Source organism: Panthera leo, chromosome B1 (assembly GCF_018350215.1).
Source record: "Panthera leo isolate Ple1 chromosome B1, P.leo_Ple1_pat1.1, whole genome shotgun sequence".
Classification (NCBI taxonomy): domain Eukaryota; kingdom Metazoa; phylum Chordata; class Mammalia; order Carnivora; family Felidae; genus Panthera; species Panthera leo.
Window position 1 is genome coordinate 52,258,202 of NC_056682.1, and position 18,334 is coordinate 52,276,535.

Below are 18,334 nucleotides of genomic sequence, written 5' to 3' on the forward strand. Positions count from 1 at the left end.
TTTTTAAGCAATTAACATTTTTTAAAAGTTTTAGTAATCTCTACACACAGCATGGAGCTTGAACTCACCACCCGAGATCAAGAGTCGCGTGCCCTTCTGACTGAGCCAGCCAGGTGCCCCTGAAAGGATCTTTTGCTACTCACAGATTCCAAGAGGAGAGAGGACACTGAGCTGTGTGTGTGTTTGGGGGGAGGGGTGGGTGGGGGGGCACATGGGGAAGCACCAGAGTCAGTCAGGGGGCAGAAACAGTGGAGGGAAGTATGGTCAAAAGTCTTTATTGTGGTTTCCGTGGGAAGAAGTGGGTAAGACAGGGGAAGCAGGGCATAGGATTGGTTATTCTGAATAATTTCAGTGGGCTCTGGGGTCATAGACGCTTCCTTAGTTGTCTGGTACTGGCCCTGAGGTGAGTAGGGCAGGTGGATAAAGGCCTAGAGAGTGGTAGATAGCCTAATAGAGGAGGTGGTTGGAGATGTGGGCTCCAGATTGGCTGGTTTGCATAAGAAAGTCATGATTTTTGCTGACTCCCTCACTCTAAGAACTGGTAGCCATGGGAGGCGCCATTGCTTCAGGTCAGCAAGGCCCAGATGTCAAGGCATCAGAATAAAAAGACTTGCTTAATGCAAAGTCAAATAAAAATAATACCTCCCTGTGAAGTCCTAACTCCTGAAGAATGTGGAAACTAGAAGGTGCATCAGGCACCTCTGCAATTAACAAACATAACATCTAGTCCATTCCATGAGTCGACACTTGTTCATTAAATAGCTGCCATGAGTGAGGCACCGTACTGGATGCTGGGGAGACAGGCGTGAACCCAAAAGCCCTGACCTTGCCTCGTGGAGCCCAGGGCTGAGCTGCCAAGCCCACACAGGGACCAGCTACACAGGGTCTTGAGCAGTTGTCTGTGGAGCATAACAGCCCCCTGGGAACACTGACTTGCCATCTGAAAATGGAAGGTGCATTTCTCTGGAACACACTTGAGCCTGAAGGCAGAGTACGTCCCTAACCACAGTGGCATATTGGGCTGGAAAAAATGACCTTGCCTTTTGGAACTCCTCGTCCCACCGGAGACATTTCCAAAATTTCCTCAGCAGCCCCGACGACCCGCCTGAATCCTCCCATCTGGGCCTCAGTGTTATTTCTCTGTCAGATTCGATGAACTATGGCTGTAGCTGGTACAGTCCATCACTGCAGTTCTCTGGTGTGCTCTTCTGGAAAAAATGGGAAAAAAAAATTTTTTTAAGTGTTTCTGCAGCTCAGAAGTTCATTTGTCTTAGTCTGTTTGGGCTGCTATAATAAAACGCCATAGACTGTGTGGTTTATAAACAACAGAAATTTATTTCTCACAGTTCTGGAGGCTGGAAGTCCGAGATCAAGACACCAGCAGATTCAATGTCTGGTGAGAGCCTACTTGGTTCATAGACAGCTGTCTTCTCGCCATGTCTTCATATGGTGGAAGGAGTGGAGAAGCTCTCTGGGGTCTCCTCTATAAGGGCCCTAATCCCATTCATGACCTAATCACTCCGAAAGGCTCTACCTCCAGACACCGTCACATTGGGGGTTAGGATTTCAACACATGGATTTTGAGGGCACCCAAATTTCAGCATAAATAGCAGCATCCTAATTTGGGGTTCCCCTCCACTGTTATCTTCCCCCCACGCACCTCCCCCTTCTCTGGTGGGAGGAATAGACTGCTTTAAGAATTTCCCTCTGTAAGAATTTCCCTCTGAGGCCAGGTTGTCTTCAAGCCTTTGATGAAGGCACAGACAGGGGCTCAAGAAAATGCAGGCTACTCATAATTATGCAAATATAAACTTCTGGTAAAATACACACCAGTGCCCTAGTTTTAAAATCCTAATGCAGTGAAATGTTTCAATTTGGGTTTCTGGCAACTACTATGATCATCTTAAGAGATGTATAAATACATGTAAATAAGATATTAACACCACAAGATTGTTTTAGATCATTTCCCCATCTGGTTCGGTCCTGTAATTGTGTGGGAAGGAACAGTTCTTGGAATCTGGCCTGAGCATGAAAATACAGAACAGAACGATCACTCAGGGTTTTCAGCAGCCTGCAAGATGCTTACCTCTGAAAGCCAATTCCAAATTAAGTTATAACATCGTTGTAGTACTCATAGGCATTAGGTCAGCATTGTATTGTTGCCGGGGAGAGCGTTTCCAAACCTGGTTGATTATCGAGCTCTCTGGAGAGCTTCTAAAAATTCACATTCTGGGCTCTGCTTTTATCATCTCTTATGATAGTATAGGTATGAAGTGGGGGCTGGGAGGCTGTATTTTTAAGAAGCTGCTCAGATAGATACCCGTACTGATAAGCTGGTTTGAGACCCGTGGCTTTATTCGGAGAGTCTTTCTGTTCTAAGTAGGGGCCCTTGTCCGGGCAGCTTCAGCATTACCTGGGGGCTTGTTAGAAACACTGACTGCATTTTTACAGCAGCCCCGGGCAATTTGCAGGAAACTGAAGGAGCCCTGGTGGAGGGGATCCACAGGCCAGGTGAAGTCTTTGGGAGACCGTGACGATTTCACCGTTAGTAGGTCAGGAAGGATGTTATGAGGAAGTTGGGCTGCTAAAAAGATGGAAAAAAAAGGGAGGGCAAACCTATTGCTTCTTTTTGACCAACACAGAAATGGAGGAAACAGGGCAGAAAGGATGCAGGGAATGGGCTACATGTGTTCTACCTCCCCAGTCTTACCAAAAGATGAAATACAAACTTGATTTTGGGGGCAAATTTTTGCTGTTACGTACTCATTATTTGTATCGAGTGCTATAGGTATTCACTGCGGGTATTTGTGGAGTGCACTAATACTACTTTTTTTGTGGGGGCAGTTCTGACTCAACCGAGGCAGCTTGGTGCCAAAGAAAGCCTTGCAGAGATTAGGCTGGAGCGAGCGCTGGGTCCCAACTTTTTGCTAACCCACTGTCATCCTGGGAGAGTCACGTGGGCTCCCCAGGTCCCAGGTTCATCATCCATAACACATCTACGGCTCCCAATCTCATCCGACCCTATGCCCTGTTTTGAAATGAACTTTTGAAACATCCTCTTGGCAATCTGAAAATGAAAATCATAGATATACAGATATGTAGACAACTAGTTGTAGACCTAATTTTTATAAACCACTCTCATGCTCTAAAAGTAATTTAAATAGGAAGTTCAAGTGAATAGGTTATGAGAAAATAATACATATTGTAGTACACAAAGGCTTGGGCAGTGTATTAACCATGTCTTTGATGGTCTGTATTCTGATGCTTTGACATCTGGGGGCTTGCTGACCACGGAGGGGTCTCCCCCTGTCTCAGAGCTAGTGAATTTCTAGAGCTTGTAAGCAACTTGCCCCAGAGCAGACTTCTAAAATGCAAACCAACCAGTCCAGAGCTTACAACCCAACCAAGTCAGGCTTGCGCACTCCGGGCCACCATCTACCTGCCCTTATCACTGTGGGGTCAGGTACCAACAGCTAGGGACAGCTGTTATGCCCCAGAGCCTACTGAAGTTTTTCAGACTAGCCAATCCAAAGCCTGCTTCCCCTGCCTCACTTCTTCCTTCCCGTGGAAACCACAATAGAGACCCATGTGCACATTTCTTCCTTGTTCCCTCTGCCTCCTGACCTACCCTGTGCTTCCCCAAGTGGGCTCTCCATAGCACAGTGCACCCCCTTCTCTTGGGATCTATGAGTAACAAGCTATCATCTCAATAGTAGTCATCTCCTGGTCTGTCAGCTTACTATACCCTGAATTTTCTATTAATACAAATATTTTAAGAACAGAACTATATGGTGAGACATTTGAAAATGGTTTACTGCTCCCACTCACAATGAATAAGCTAAGATTTAACAAAAGTTGGGAGATCAGGAGCTATTTCCTAGAAGGACAGAGGAAAAGAAAGCAGGAGAATGTTACACAGAAGGATAAATGTTCATGGTTAGTATTAACAAAGCTGAGTGATTTGTATACGATAGGACAAAGAGGAAAAACCTTAGGTAGGGATAAGATGCCAAGAAAAGTTATAGACTATACAGGAAAAGGAAGTAGAATATTTTTTAATGTTTATTTATTTATATTGCGAGAGAGAGAGAGTGTGTGTGTGAACACATGCGTGTGCAAGTGTTGAAGGGACAGAGAGAGAGAGGGAGAGAGAGAATCCCAAGTAGGCTCCATGCTGTCAATGCAGAGCCTGGCACGGGGCTTGAACTGACAAACTGTGAGATCATGACTTGAGTCGAAATCAAGAGTCGGACATTTAACTGACTGAGCTACCCAGGCACCCCAGGAAGTAGAATATTCTTGCAAATCATCCAGGCTTTATTTATAAGTGTAGTGTCGAAACAATTCCTTTTGATGACACGGGATTTGGGAGTGATGAACTGTCGTGGAACAGACTTCCCAGATCTTGAAATCCCATGACAGATTGGAGTGGACATTTTCTTTCAAAATGTCTGGCAGGACACTGGAAAGTCTTATGGGACCTGGGTAAATTCTTCCTTGTGTAACCTGTGCTGGCATCGAAGGACACTCAGTGTCCCTCCCACTATACATCAGTAGCCACCCTCCAATCATTGTAACAGCCAACACTTCCTCCACGGGCTTTCAAGATACACACATTGGGAAACCACTAAATTGGACAACACCCAAGATCCTTCCAGAACTAGCTCATTTCAATTCTATGGTTCTAAGATTGCCGGGGCTTCACAGATGAAGTATGTTGCTAACGTTCCTTAAAGTTTGAAAGTTACTATTGCTAGACACCATAAGCCATGGCCATGAACTGAGCAGAGCATGTGAAGACACAAAAGTACCAAAAGCATGGGAAAATAGTGACAAACCAAGCCACGGTGGCTTACTTTTGAGAGCAAATCACAACCTTTAAGTGAACATCAAAAAACTACTTTTAAATCTTACCACCACAATGGGGCAGTTAACTATAGTTCTGGAAGCACAGTTTGGGTGGGCCCTCCTCCAGCCCCACGGCTCTAAGATGCAGAGCCGGTATTATGTCCGTAGTGCTTAAGAACTTGGCTCTGTTATGAGACAAAACTAACTTCAATCCCAGCTTTGCCACTTGCTAGCTGTGTGGCTGTGGTCAATTTACTTGACATTTTTGAGTTAGTTCTACAATAAGTAAAATTGGAATCAGATGCCTAATTTGTAGAAGGTTGTAAGGCTGGGATAATGCATACAAAGGGCTGAGCTCAAACACGGCAGTTAATAAACAACATAAGCTATCGTTGATTTACTCTGTTTGCTATTTCTATTTCAAACTGTTCACCAGAGGGCGGCAAACCCGGTTCTGGAATTTGAAAAAGCTGTTGTCCAGTTCCCCGCCTCCCCACCCCGCAAAAATTCCGTATTTGTAAAACATGCTCTAAAAATCCTAAGTATTGATGTCTGAGAAAAAGAATTTAGCAACATTCCATTTGTTTGCCCTTTCACCCTTGAGGGATCTTACATCTAAAATAAAAATGCTCAACTTCAAGACTTGGTTTAAACGAAGACAGATGTATAACCTTGTAGCTTTGAGGCTACCTCTTAAACTAGTGACAAACCAAGGACAGAGCTGTGACAGCAGTGTGACTTTGGGGCAGGCAGTAAGGAATGGATCTTTTGCAGAGAACTTAAAAGTCAGTTTTTCGGATCACTCTGTACCAGAAATTCTGAATGATGTCAGTGATAAAATTCTCCACACAAAAAAAAATCTTTTGTTGTTGGAAGTTCTAAACAATTTCTGCAGGTATGATTGCATTTTAGTAACATATACATAAGTTCCACTTGGTACATTTTCTTTTTTCTTTTCTAAAAAAATTTTTTGATGTTTGTTTTTCAGAGAGAGTGACAGACAAAGCGTGAACAGGGGAGTGGCAGAGAGAGAGGGAGACACACAATCCAAAGCAGGCTCCAGGCTCTGAGCTGTCAGCACAGAGCCCTATGTAGGGCTCGAACCCATGAACGGGGAGATCATGACCTGAGTGGCAGTCAGATGCTAAACTGACTGAGCCACCCAGATGCCCCTTCTTCTTCTTTTTTTCTTTTTCTAAAGTACAGGCACCTCCTTTGGGGCGAACCTATTCCAAGATGTCCTGCCCTTCACAAGGAAATGAGAACTCTCTCCCAGGGCTCCCACCAGCTTCTCCGGGATTGGTTGCATTCCTGCACTACATTTTCCTATTTATCCATCAGCAATTGTATTCTGTCTGGAAGCTAATGCAGAGAACTCCCAGTTGTGCAGAAGTTCCTGCCACATGGACCCAGCTCTCTGCATTTTCCTTCTTTTGTACATTTCTGTCAGTTCAGAAACATGGCAAGGGTCTGTAAAGTGACCGTCTCCAACCACTCTGCTTAAATAGTAGACTCAAGGGGTGCTTGTCTGGCTCAGTCAGTATAGCACGTGACTCTTGACCTCCCAGTTATGAATTCAAGCCCCACATCGGGTGTACAGACTACTTAAAAAACAAATAAAAAAATAATAGGGGCGCCTGGGTGGCTCTGTTGGGTGAGCATCAGACTTCGGCTCCGGTCAGGATCTCACAGTTTGTGAGCTCACGCCCCACATCAGAGCGTGCTTCAGATCCTCTGTCACCCTCTTTCTCTGCCCCTCCCCTGCTTGTACTCTCTCAAAAATAAGTAAACATTTTTAAAAAATTAAAAAATGATAGATTCAAAATAAACCGTGATAACACAGTGATTGTAAGGATGAAGAATAGGCCTTGAGATGTTTCATTTTTTACATTCTACGTGATACAAACTTGGGAGTTTTTGTTTGAGTTAAACATTTGAAACAGGGGTGCCTGGGTGGCTCAGTCGGTTAAGCAGCCGACTTTGGCTCAGGTCATGATCTTGCAGTCCGTGAGTTCGAGCCCCACGTCGGGCTCTGTGCTGACAGCTCGGAGCCTGGAGCCTGTTTTGGATTCTGTGTCTCCCTCTCTCTGACCCTCCCCTGTTCATGCTGTCTCTCCCTGTCTCAAAAATAAATAAAACGTTAAAAAAAAATTTTTGAAACAGTTCCAGCTAAAGGGTAAATAAGTCACAGGATGTAACATACGGCATGGTGACTGTAGTTAAGAATACTGTGTTGTACATTTAAAAGTTGCCAAGAAAGTAGATCTTAAAAGTTCTCATCACAAGAAAAAAATTTGTGACTGTGTGAGGTGATGAATGTTAACTAAACTTACTGTTCTGACCATTTCCTAGTATATCAGACTATGTTGTATAACTAAAGCTAATACAATGTTATATGTCAGTTACATCTCAATAAAAAAGAATTTTTAACAGTAAAACAGAGAACAATGTGAGATCTAATATCTTCTAGTGGCAAGGGAAATTTTGTTCATCCATGAAATAGGTTACTAAATTTGAATAATGTTAAATTGAAATGTTTTTGTCCTCAAAGTTGTGTGATTTGAAACTATAGACTGAATCCAGATTACTACTGGATATTACATGATCATTATTAAAAGTAATTTCATTGTATAGTGGAAGTGGGGGAGTGGATATTAATTAGGCTAGGTCCCCTTTGGTCTCAGATTCAAAATAATTTGCTTTCCTTCCTTTCTAGGAAGTATCCAGCTGGTGACAGCCATTCAAGAAGAAAAGGAAGTCTTTCATATCAGGAAACTGAACCCTGCTTCAGAGAAGCTGGGAGAGCAGTGCTCTGCTGGGAGAAGCATTTCAGAGGTGCAGAGACTATGACTGGGGGCTCTAGCCAGGCATGCGCTTTCTTCCCCCTCCAGCCCTCACCGCAGAGATGGTGTTTGACTTTCCCAATCCTGCCCAAAGCCAAGCTCATCCCACTCCCGCACCTTCCCTTCGTTTGAGGAAGCCCTATTTGGGAAGATTTCAGAGTATCTGACAAATACCAGCAACTTTGGTCTGTGAGATAGAGGAGGTCCCATCTGTGCATCCCAGACGGAGGGGCAGGCTCAGGGAGGGGACCATTCATTGAAAGACCCGCGGTGCGTGTGTTCTGGCCAGGAACACACTCCTGATACACTCCTGATACATGCTCCGTGATACGTGCATCTTGTTAAATCCAGACACACTCTTCAAAGACGGTGTAATTCACCCCTCACCCCGCGACCCCTGCCTGGAGGTCAGTTTTTACCCGTGGAGGGAAACTGACAAGGTTTCTGTCTCTTCCCCTTTGCATTGTTGCAATGTTTCTGCCCCTCAGGTTTGCTTTGGAACCAAGATCCTGCTCCAACTTAGAGGGTGTCTGGGAAAACTGCCTTCCTTCTTGTCTGCAGGGCAGGTTACCCCCAGCCCTAGTCAGCTTCATACCCCAGTGGTTTCTGAGCTAACAGCTATTACCATTTATTAAGGATAGGACTGCGTGTCAAACAGTTGTACCTGCTTTATTTCTAATTCTTGCCACGACTTCAGTTTGTGGGTACGGGGATTAAAGTCCAGGAGTCAAGCTAAGTTTTTCCATGTAACCCAGCTCACGATATGCACAGCAAGTCCTCAGGGAAGGCTCATGGGTGACAGGCAATCTTCCAGGGGTGGTTCAGAAATGAGCTCAGTATTCCTCTCCTAAATCTTTTTTCAAAAAAGGTTTTATAATTTTTTCATTTCATTTCATTTCATTTTTCATCATGACAAATGTACTTTTCAATCCCCATCCCCTATTTCCACCACTGTCCCACCTACCTCACCTCTGGCAACTATCAGTTTGTCCTCTATAGTTAAGAGTCTGTTTTTTGGTTTCTCTATCTCTCTCTCTGTCTCTGTCTCTCTCTCTTTCCCTTTTCCCATTTGCTCTATTTCTTAAGTTCCAGACATGAGTGAGATCATATGGTATTTTTCTTTTTCTGACTTAGTTCACTTACATCATGCTTTCATGCTCTAAGCTTTTATAGATTATTTTTAATTGTGGTAAAATATGCATAACATAGGATTTACCATCTTAACCATTATTTATTTATTTACTTAGTGCAAGCAGGGGAGGGGCAGAGAGAGAGAGAGGGGGAGAGAGAATCCCACTGTTGATGCAGAGCCCCACCGGGGGTTCGAACTCATAAACTGTGAGATCATGACCTGAGCTGAAACCAAGAGTTAGATGCTTAACCGACTGAACCATCCAGGTGCCCCCATCTTAGCCATTTTTTTAAAATAATGTTTATTATTTCTGAGACAGAGAGAGGCAGAGCATGAGAGGGGGAGGGGCAGAGAGAGAGGGGAACACAGAATCTGAAGCAGGCTCCAGGCTCTGAGCTGTCAGCACAGAGCCCGACGTGGGGCTCGAACTCACAGACCGTGAGATCATGACCTGAGCCGAAGCCGGATGCTCAACCGACTGAGCCACCCAAGCGCCCCTTAGCCATTTTTAAGTGTACAGTTCCAAGGCATTAACTATATTCACACGTTATGTAGCCGTCACCACCTTCCATCTCCAGAACATTTTCATCTGGCAAAACTGAAACTCTGTCCCCATTAAACTCTAACCCCACATTCTCACCTCCCCTCTTCCTCTGCCAAATCTTATAAGGCAGACACAATTATCATCACCATCCCCATTTTACAGATACAGAAACTCAAGCCTGGAGAGATTCCGTAACTCTCCCGGATCCTAGCTAGTAGGTGACAGAGCTGGAATTCAAAGCCAGACAGTCTGGCTCCGGAGGTCAAAAGCTTAATTACTCTATGGCCTCAGGGACATCTAACCAATACTATGCTTTTCTGTCTTTCTGCTATTGACCTTATTCTAGAAGATCAAGAAACAGAGCCTAGAAAGTTGGAACAAGTTGCAGATAAGTCCTGGTAAAGGCAGGAGGAGGATTCGTGTTCAGACCGCTTGGATCCCAGGCTGATTGGGCCTGTGGTTTTCTGCACAACCACTCAGATGACAGCAGTGAGCCTCTCCCTTTTGAGTCCCACTCTCTGCTTCCATCCTTATCCCAAGGCAGCTCTGGTTGCCTCCCCTCAGTCCCGTGTGCAGTCACGGGCTCCAGTTTGCCTGTGATGAGGGAAGCAGACACCGGGCTTTGGCCAGCAAGGGGCAAGCTGGGCCTAAAATGAGATGTCCTGTCTTGAGTCTTCCGTAGTTCAGGGGGATGCTGTCTGTGCTAGAGCAGGCTGTGCTGATCATATCAGAACGTGACGCCTGAGAGTTAGGGTAGCCATATAATCTATCTTCCAAACTGGAACACTTTTGAGAGTGAAATGGGGGGGAGGGGTTATGAAAAATTACACTGGAATAATGCATTAGTCAAGGTTCTCCAGAGAAACACAACTAATAGGATATTTATTTGTTTATTAATAATTAATTAATTATTGTAAGAACTTGGCTTCCATGGTTATGGAGGTTGAGAAATCCCAAATCTGCAGTCAGCAAGCTGGGAACCCAGGATCAGATGGTGTAGTTCTAGTTCGAATCCAAAGGCCTGAGATCCAGGAGAGCTAGTGTGAGGAGGGCAGGAAAAGACTAAAAGAGAAAATTCTCCCTCAGTCGCCTTTTTGCTGGATTGAGGCCTTCAACTGGTTGGATGGGGCCCACCCACAGAGGGGAGAGCAGTCTGCTATACTCAGTCTTCAGACTCAAATCTTAATCTCATCTAGACATACACCCTTACAGACACAGTCAAAATAATGTTTAACCACCTATCTTGGCCTCCTGTGGCCCAGGCAAAATGGCACATAAAATTAACCATCACAGGCAACAGCATAAACGAGGACTGTGCTGGGAAAAAACTAGGATGTATTGTCACCCCAAGTATTGTCCTTTCATGGGGATATAACATGAAAATGCAGAGGCCTTCCAGGAGCTATTTCATAAGGATTCAGTGGTATTTTTTGTTTGTTTGCTTTGCGCAGAGGAATGAATTCTCATGAGTAAAGAGGAAAGAGACCAAAACGTTTCAGTTTCACTCACTAGATCAGCCAATTTGGCTTTGACACTTGTATCAATGTGTTTCACATTTCTGTGTTTGGGAAATGTAGATATAGATATGAATAGTAAAACTGGTAAATGGCCCCAAAAACCAGCCTGATAAGGCAAAAGAACAGTTCAATAGGGGTGCCTGGGTGGCTCAGTTGGTTGAGCGACTGACTTCGGCTCAGGTCATGATCTTGTGGTTCTGAGTTCGAGACCCACATCAGGCTCTGTGCTGACAGCTCAGAGCCTGGAGGTTGCTTCGGATTCTGTGTCTCCCTCTCTCTCTGTCCCTCCCCCGCTCATGCTTTGTCTCTCTCTGTCTCTCAACAATAAATAAACGTAAAAAAATTAAAACAAAACAACAACAACAAAAACAGTTCAATAAAGTGAGCCTCTGTCTGCGGAGTGAGCTGACATCATTCTCCAGGTTGGAAAGAATGACATGCTGTCCTGATGTCTTTGACAGGATAAGGGAGTGCTTTGTGACAGGGAATGACTTCACCTACTCTGAAAATACACATGCTTATGAAGATGTAGTCAACAAGCACTGAAAATCCAATTCATAGGGACCCAGCAATGTGTAATGTCTTTACCACACCTTTATAGATATTTGAAGGTTATGCTGGTTGCAAGTGAGGCAACTAGTTATGCAAATGGAATAAAATTTCCCCACCTCTGGGGATTTTTGCACTTGGGTGTTGATTCTTGCCTTTGGAGCCTGCATATGTTACTCGAGCTGGAGGTATGTATATTCCTCCGGATATCACCAAATGGCCATTTTGGGAAAATCAAAAATGGTAGTCAAAAACCATTTAGGCCATTTTGGGAAAATAAAAAAACCCACCTGGTTCTCAATTTGGGGCTGGATGTCAGAAATACAACTAAAAGGGGCTCCTGGGTGGCTCAGTCAGTTAAGTGTCCGACTTCGACTCAGGTCATGATCCCACGGTTTGTGAGTTCGAGCCCCGCATCAGGCTCTGTGCTGCCAGCTTGGAGCCTGGAGCCTGCTTCAGATTCTGTGTGTGTGTGTGTCTCTCTCTCTGCCCTTCCCCCACTCGCACTCTGTCTCCCTCTGTCTCAAATATATATATATATATATATATATATATATATATATATATATATATATAAAGAAATACAACTAAAACTAAACTGAAAACTAGAGGAAGAGGTTTTGCAGGACAGAGAAACTATTCGACACAATACAAAAATCATGGACATGTCATTCCACATTTTCAAAACCTATGGAAGGTACAACACAAAGAGTGAACCCTAATGGAAACCGTGGACTTCAGTTAATAATAATGTATTAGTATTGGTTAATTATAAAAGAGGTACATTATAATACAAGATGTAAATAATAGGGAAAACTGTGTTGGCTTGGTAGGGGTGGGGTAGGAGTAGATGAGAACTCTCTGTAAAGTTGTTTTTAAAGTTTATTTATTTACTTTGAGAGAGAGCGCATGAACTGGGGACACACAGAGAGAGAATCCCAAGCTGGCTGTGCACTAACAGTGCAGATGTGGGGCTCAAACCCACAAGCTATGAGATCATGACCTGAGTTGAAATCAAGAGTCAGACACATAACTGACTGAGCCACCCAGGTGCCCTAAGAACTCTCTGTACACTTAAAAATGCTATAAAAAATAAAGTCTTTTAATTAAAACAGAAGAGAATAGTTAATTTATTAAGATACAAGCAAAGGTACAAGAAAACAAGAAATGTCCATTATCTTGGCTGCATGATTAACTGGTCTCATATATTTTATAACAACAATGCCCAAAGGTAATATTACAAACACTAGGAATTTGCATAAAGTCCGGAAGTATCCAAAAGGTGAAGCCAACTGTGTACAAATGTTAGTAGTCTTTTCCAGAAACCAGAGCACCCCCTAGAGTGGGGACAATCTCTAGGGGCTCTACAGCCAGCACAGAAGGCAAATCACAAGTCACCTGGGAGAGCAAAGTTCAAGCCCTCAGCTGGGAGCTCACAGTCCTCTGTAGGATCACCCAGAGGCCTATCATTTCCTCGTTGTGGCAAAGCTCTCCAGTAGGTACAGGGCTTGTCCTGGGCACAGCCCTACCCTGCAAGGCCCCATGGCAATCCTGAACAGGTCCCGTGCTATCGCGGTGGGGACCCCTCCCCGCAGGCCCTGACGGCCCATCGCCTCTTACTTCCCAGGGCTCCCCCATGACTTGCCTGGATTGGCTTTGTGCCCAGATAATGTTTAAATGCCGATGCTATTAAACCCTTTGAAACTCTAATTTTATACACATAATTCATCTTACCAGGCATGTTATTAGGCAATGTTTATAATAGATCGGTTTTTACTATCTTCACTGAGTGTCCTAAAGATACATGTGTTTGCTTTTTAAATTTTGTAAACATTTTATTTACTTTTAATGATTTTTTTCTTCATTTTTTCATTTTATTTAAATCCAAGTTAGTCAACATATAGTATAATATTGGTTTTTCAGGAGTAGAACCCAGTGATTCCTCACTTACATACAACACCCAGTGCTCATCCCAACAAGTGCCCTCCTTAATGCCCATCACCCACTGAGCCCATCCCCCCACCCAACACCCCTCCGGCAACCCTCAATTTGTCCTCTTTATTTAAGAGTCTCTTACGGTTTGCCTCCCTCTCTGTTTTTATCTTATTTTTCCTTCCCTTTCGCCATGTTCATCTGTTTTGTTTCTTAAATTCCACATGTGAGTGAAATCATAGGATATTTGTCTTTCTCTGACTGACTTATTTCACTTAGCACAACACATTCTAGTTCCACCCATGTTGCTGCCAGTGACAAGATTTCGTTCTTTTTGATCGCTGAGTAATATTCCATTGTATTTATATACACCACATCTTCTTTATTCATTCATCAGTCGATGGACATTTGGTCTCTTTCCGTACTTTGGTTATTGCTGATAGCGTTGCTATAAGCTTCGGGGTGCATGTGCCCCTTCGAATCAGCATTTTTGAAGCTACGTGTGTTTATATGGACAAGAAGATGTAGGCCAAAACAACATGAGCATGGGCCTTATTTTCTCTTTATTTACAAATTTGAAATTTTTCCTTTGAAAAATTTCCAGATACATAAAGATTACTCCCTAATTACCTCAGTGGATAACTTAAAGGTCTCAAGCTAAGTATGAATCTTAGGATTATACTTGAAGAACATATAATCACCGTTTTTATTAAAAATTTGTAAGAAAAACACGACACTTAAAAATTGATCCAGGCAGTAAAGGTGGAGTGATTGATTCTAGAGGCTCACATAATTTGCAGTGTTTCACATGTAGCCATTAGTTGTTGCAACTCTCATTAAATACACATGCTTACATTTACAGTTTTTTAAAAAAAATTTTATGTATTTATTTTCTAATGTTTACTTTTTTTCTGGGAGAGAATGAGAGACAGAGTGCAAGCTGGGGAGGGGCAGAGAGAGAGACGGAGACACAGAATCTGAAGCAGGCTCCAGGCTCTGAGGTGGCAGCACAGAGCCCGACGCGGGGCTTGAACCCATGAACCTCAAGATCATGACCTGAGCCAAAGTCGGATGCTTAACTGACTGAGCCCCCTCAGTGACAGGCGCCCCCTCACTGAAATTTCTATTGAACAGTGCTGATTTAGAGCGATTCTCTGAAACATGGCTTACTACAGGTTAAGCACGAACCCCTACATTAACTTGTATATCTGCCCTTATAGCTTTTCCCTCTCTCTGCCCTCTCCTTGTAACAGTTTTGTTGAGATATAATTCACATCCCATACCCATGGCCTATTTAAACTGTACAGTTCAATGGTTTTTAGCACATTCACAGAGATGTGCAGCCATCACCACAAGAAATTTTAGAGCATTTTTATTACCTCAAGAAGAGATGCCATATCCTTTAGTAATCATCCCCTAATCTTCACCATACATACCCTCCAGCTCTGAGAAATCAGCAATATATTTTCTGTCTTTCCGTGTAGATTTGCCTTTTCTAGACATTTCATATAAATGAAGTCATATGACATGAAGTCCTTTATGATTGGCTTCTCATTTAGTATGCTGTGTTCAAAGTTCATCCACGCTACAGAATGTATCAGTTCTTCACTCCCTTTTTGGGCTGAATAATATCCTATTGTATGCATAGACCACATTTTGCTTATCTACTCATCAGTGGATTGACATTTGGGTTTCCACCTTTTGGCTATTATGAATAATACTGCTATAAGCATTCTTGTATACATTTTGATTTTAGACATCTCAAGTGGTAGCTCATTGTGGTTTTGATTTATATTTTTCTGATTTCAAGCATTTTTCTTTAAAAAAAAAAAGGTTTTTTTAAAATGTTTATTCATCTTCTGAGAGAGAGAGATGGAGACAGAGTGTGAGTGGGGGAGGGGCAAAGAGAGAGGGAGACACAGAATGCAGAGCAGGCTCCAGGCTCTGAGCTTTCAGCACAGAGCCTGAAGTGGTGCTTGAACCCACGAACAGTGAGATCATGACCTGAGCCAAAGTCCAATGCTTAACCGACTGAGCCACCCAGGCACCCCTGATTTCAAGCATTTTTCATGTGCTTTTTGGCCATTTCTGTATGTTCTTTGGAGAAGAGTCTATTCAGACCTTATTCATCTTTAATTTGAATTATTTGTCTTTTTATTCTTTAGTTGTAAGAGTTTTTTTTAAAAATATATTCTAGATACAAATCCCTTATCAAATATATAATGTGCACATATTTTAATCCATTCTGCAAGTTGTTTTTTAAATTTCTTGATAGTGCCCCTTGAAGTGCAAAAGTTTTTAATTTTGATGAGGTCCAATGTATCTATTTTTTTGCTCATGTTTTTTATGAAATATCTAAGAATCTATGTCAAGATCCAACATCATGAAAATTTGGCCCTATATTTTCTTCTAAGAATGTTATAGTTTAAATTCTTACATTCAGGTCTGATTCATTTTGAGTTAATTTTTTGTATATGGTGTGAGGTAGGGCTCCAACTTCATTCTTTAGCATTTGGCAACACAGTTGTTCTGGCACCATTTGTTTAAAAGAATATTCTTCCCCACTGAATGGTCTTGGCACCCTTGTTGAAAATCAATTTACCATAGACATATGGTTTCTTTCTGGGCACTCAATTGTATTCCATTGATCTATAACCTATTCTTATGCCATTATCACACACTCTTGATTAGCATTGCATTATAGTAAATTGAATTCAGGAGGTGTGAGTCCTCTAACTCTGTTTTTCTTTTGCAAGATTGTTTTGGTTATTCTGGGTCTCTTGCATTTCCACATGAATGTTATAATCAACTTGTTAATTTCTACAAAGAAGTTAGCTGGGATTCTAATAAAGATTATGTTGGGTGTGCAGATCACTTTGGGGGGAATATTGTCAAACACTGTTAAGGCTCTCAATATACCAACATGGGATACCTTTCCAAAATTTCATTTAATGATACTTTGTAGCTTTCTGAACATAAATTGTATACTTCTTTAGTTAAATTTATTGCTAGGTATTTTATTCTTTTTTGTAAATGGAATTGTTTACCTTATTTTCAGATTGCTCATTGCACGCATATAGAAATACAATGGGTTTTTATGTGTTGATCTTGCATCCTGCAACCTTGCTGAACTTATTAGTTCTAATAGTTTCTTTTTAAGTAAATTCCCTAGATTTTCTATATACAAGAGTATGTTGAGTGTGAATAGAGATAATTTTATTTCTCTATTTTTTTAAATCTTTTTTCTAATTTGGATGGATACCTTTTATTTTGCTTTATTGCCTAATTTCCTTACTAGAACTTTTAGTACAATATTGAATAGAAGTGGCAAGAACACTTGGCCTCATTCCTGATCTTAGGGAACCATTAGTATAATGTGAATTGTGGTTTCTCATAGATGTCTTTTATCAGGTTCAGGAAGTTCCTTTCTATAGTTTGTTGAATATATTTTCTTTTTTATTATTATTATTATTATTAATGTTTTATTTATTTTTGAGACAGAGAGAGACAGAGCATCAGCAGGGGAGGGGCAGAGAGAGGTTGAGACACAGAATCCGAAGCAGGCTTCAGGCTCTGAGCCGTCAGCACAGAGCCTGAAGCGGGGCTTGAACTCATGAACTGTGACATCATAACCTGAGCTGAAGTCGGAAGCTCAACCAACTGAGCCACCCAGGCGCCCCTGATATGTTTTCTTTTTTAATCAAAAAAGGGTGTTAGATTTTGTCAAGGGCTTTTCCTTCATCTACTGAGATAATTATGTGTATTGTTTTTTTATTCTATTGATACGGTGTATTACATTAATTGACTTTCAGGTGCTAAACTAACCTGCATTCCTGGGATAATACTCACTAGATCATGGTGTGTAACCCTTTTTATATGCTGCTTGATTTGGTTTGCTAGCACTTTGTTGAGGATTTTTGCACCCATATTCGTCAGATATTGGTCTGTAGTTTTCTTGTGATGTCTTTGTCTGGTTTGGGTGTCAGGGTAATACTGGCTCATAGAATGAGTTGTCCTCTTCTCTTACTTGTAAAGAATTGGTATTAAATCTTCCTTAAATGGTAGAATTGATCAATGAATCCACCTGGGCTTGAGCTTTTTTTGTAGGTAGTTTTTTTTATTACTAACTTAATGTCTTTATTTGATATAGGTCTGTTTCAATTTTCTATTTCACCTTGAGTTGTTTTCAGGTGTTTGCATCCTGCTAAGAACTTGTTCATGTCATACAAGTAGTCTAAGGTCATCTAACCCTAAATGCATCTGACCTCATCATATATAAATTATTTATATATCACCAATTTTTCTTTTCTTTTTTTTTAATTACCAGTTTTTCATAGTATTCCTTATAATCCTTTTTGTTTATGTAAGGTTGGTGGTAAAGTCTCCTCTTTCATTCTGACTCTAGTAACTTGAGCCTTCTTTCTTTCATTCTTGGCCAATTGTTATTGATTTTATCAATCTTTTAAAATAATCAACTTTTGGTTTCATTGCTTTTTTTCCTACTGTTTTTGTATTCTCTATTTCATTAATTTCTGTTCTAATATTTATCTGGTATTTCCTTCCTTCTGCTTGCTTTAGGTTCAGTTTCCTCTCTCCAGGATCTTAGGATGGAAGGTTAGGTTATTGATTAGAGATCTTTTCTTTTTTCATTTAGACATTTTCAGCTATAAATTTTCCTTCAGGCACTCCCATAACGGCATAAGTTTTGGTATGTTGTATCTTCATTTTCATTCATTGCAAAATATTTTTTTAAATTTCCATTATTATTTATACTTTGATCTATTGGTTATTTAGGATTGTATTGTTTTAGTTTCCACCTATTTGTAAGTTTTCCAAATTACTTTCTGTTATTGACTTCTAATTTAATTCCATTGTGGTCATAGAACATACTCGCATAATTTAAATCATTAAAAACTTATTAAGGTTTGTTTTATGGTCTAACATATAATCCATCCTGGAGAATATTCCA

General features: G+C 41.6%; 1 long non-coding RNA gene across 1 annotated transcript in view; it reads right to left on the minus strand.

The window, feature by feature from the left end:
- Nucleotides 1–1,041: 1,041 nt before the first annotated feature.
- Nucleotides 1,042–18,334, minus strand: part of LOC122217680 — a 34,862-nt gene continuing 17,569 nt past the window's right edge. The window contains exon 3 of the long non-coding RNA XR_006201626.1: nt 1,042–1,208. This is a non-coding gene — a long non-coding RNA (uncharacterized LOC122217680). The remainder of the gene's footprint in view (nt 1,209–18,334) is intronic.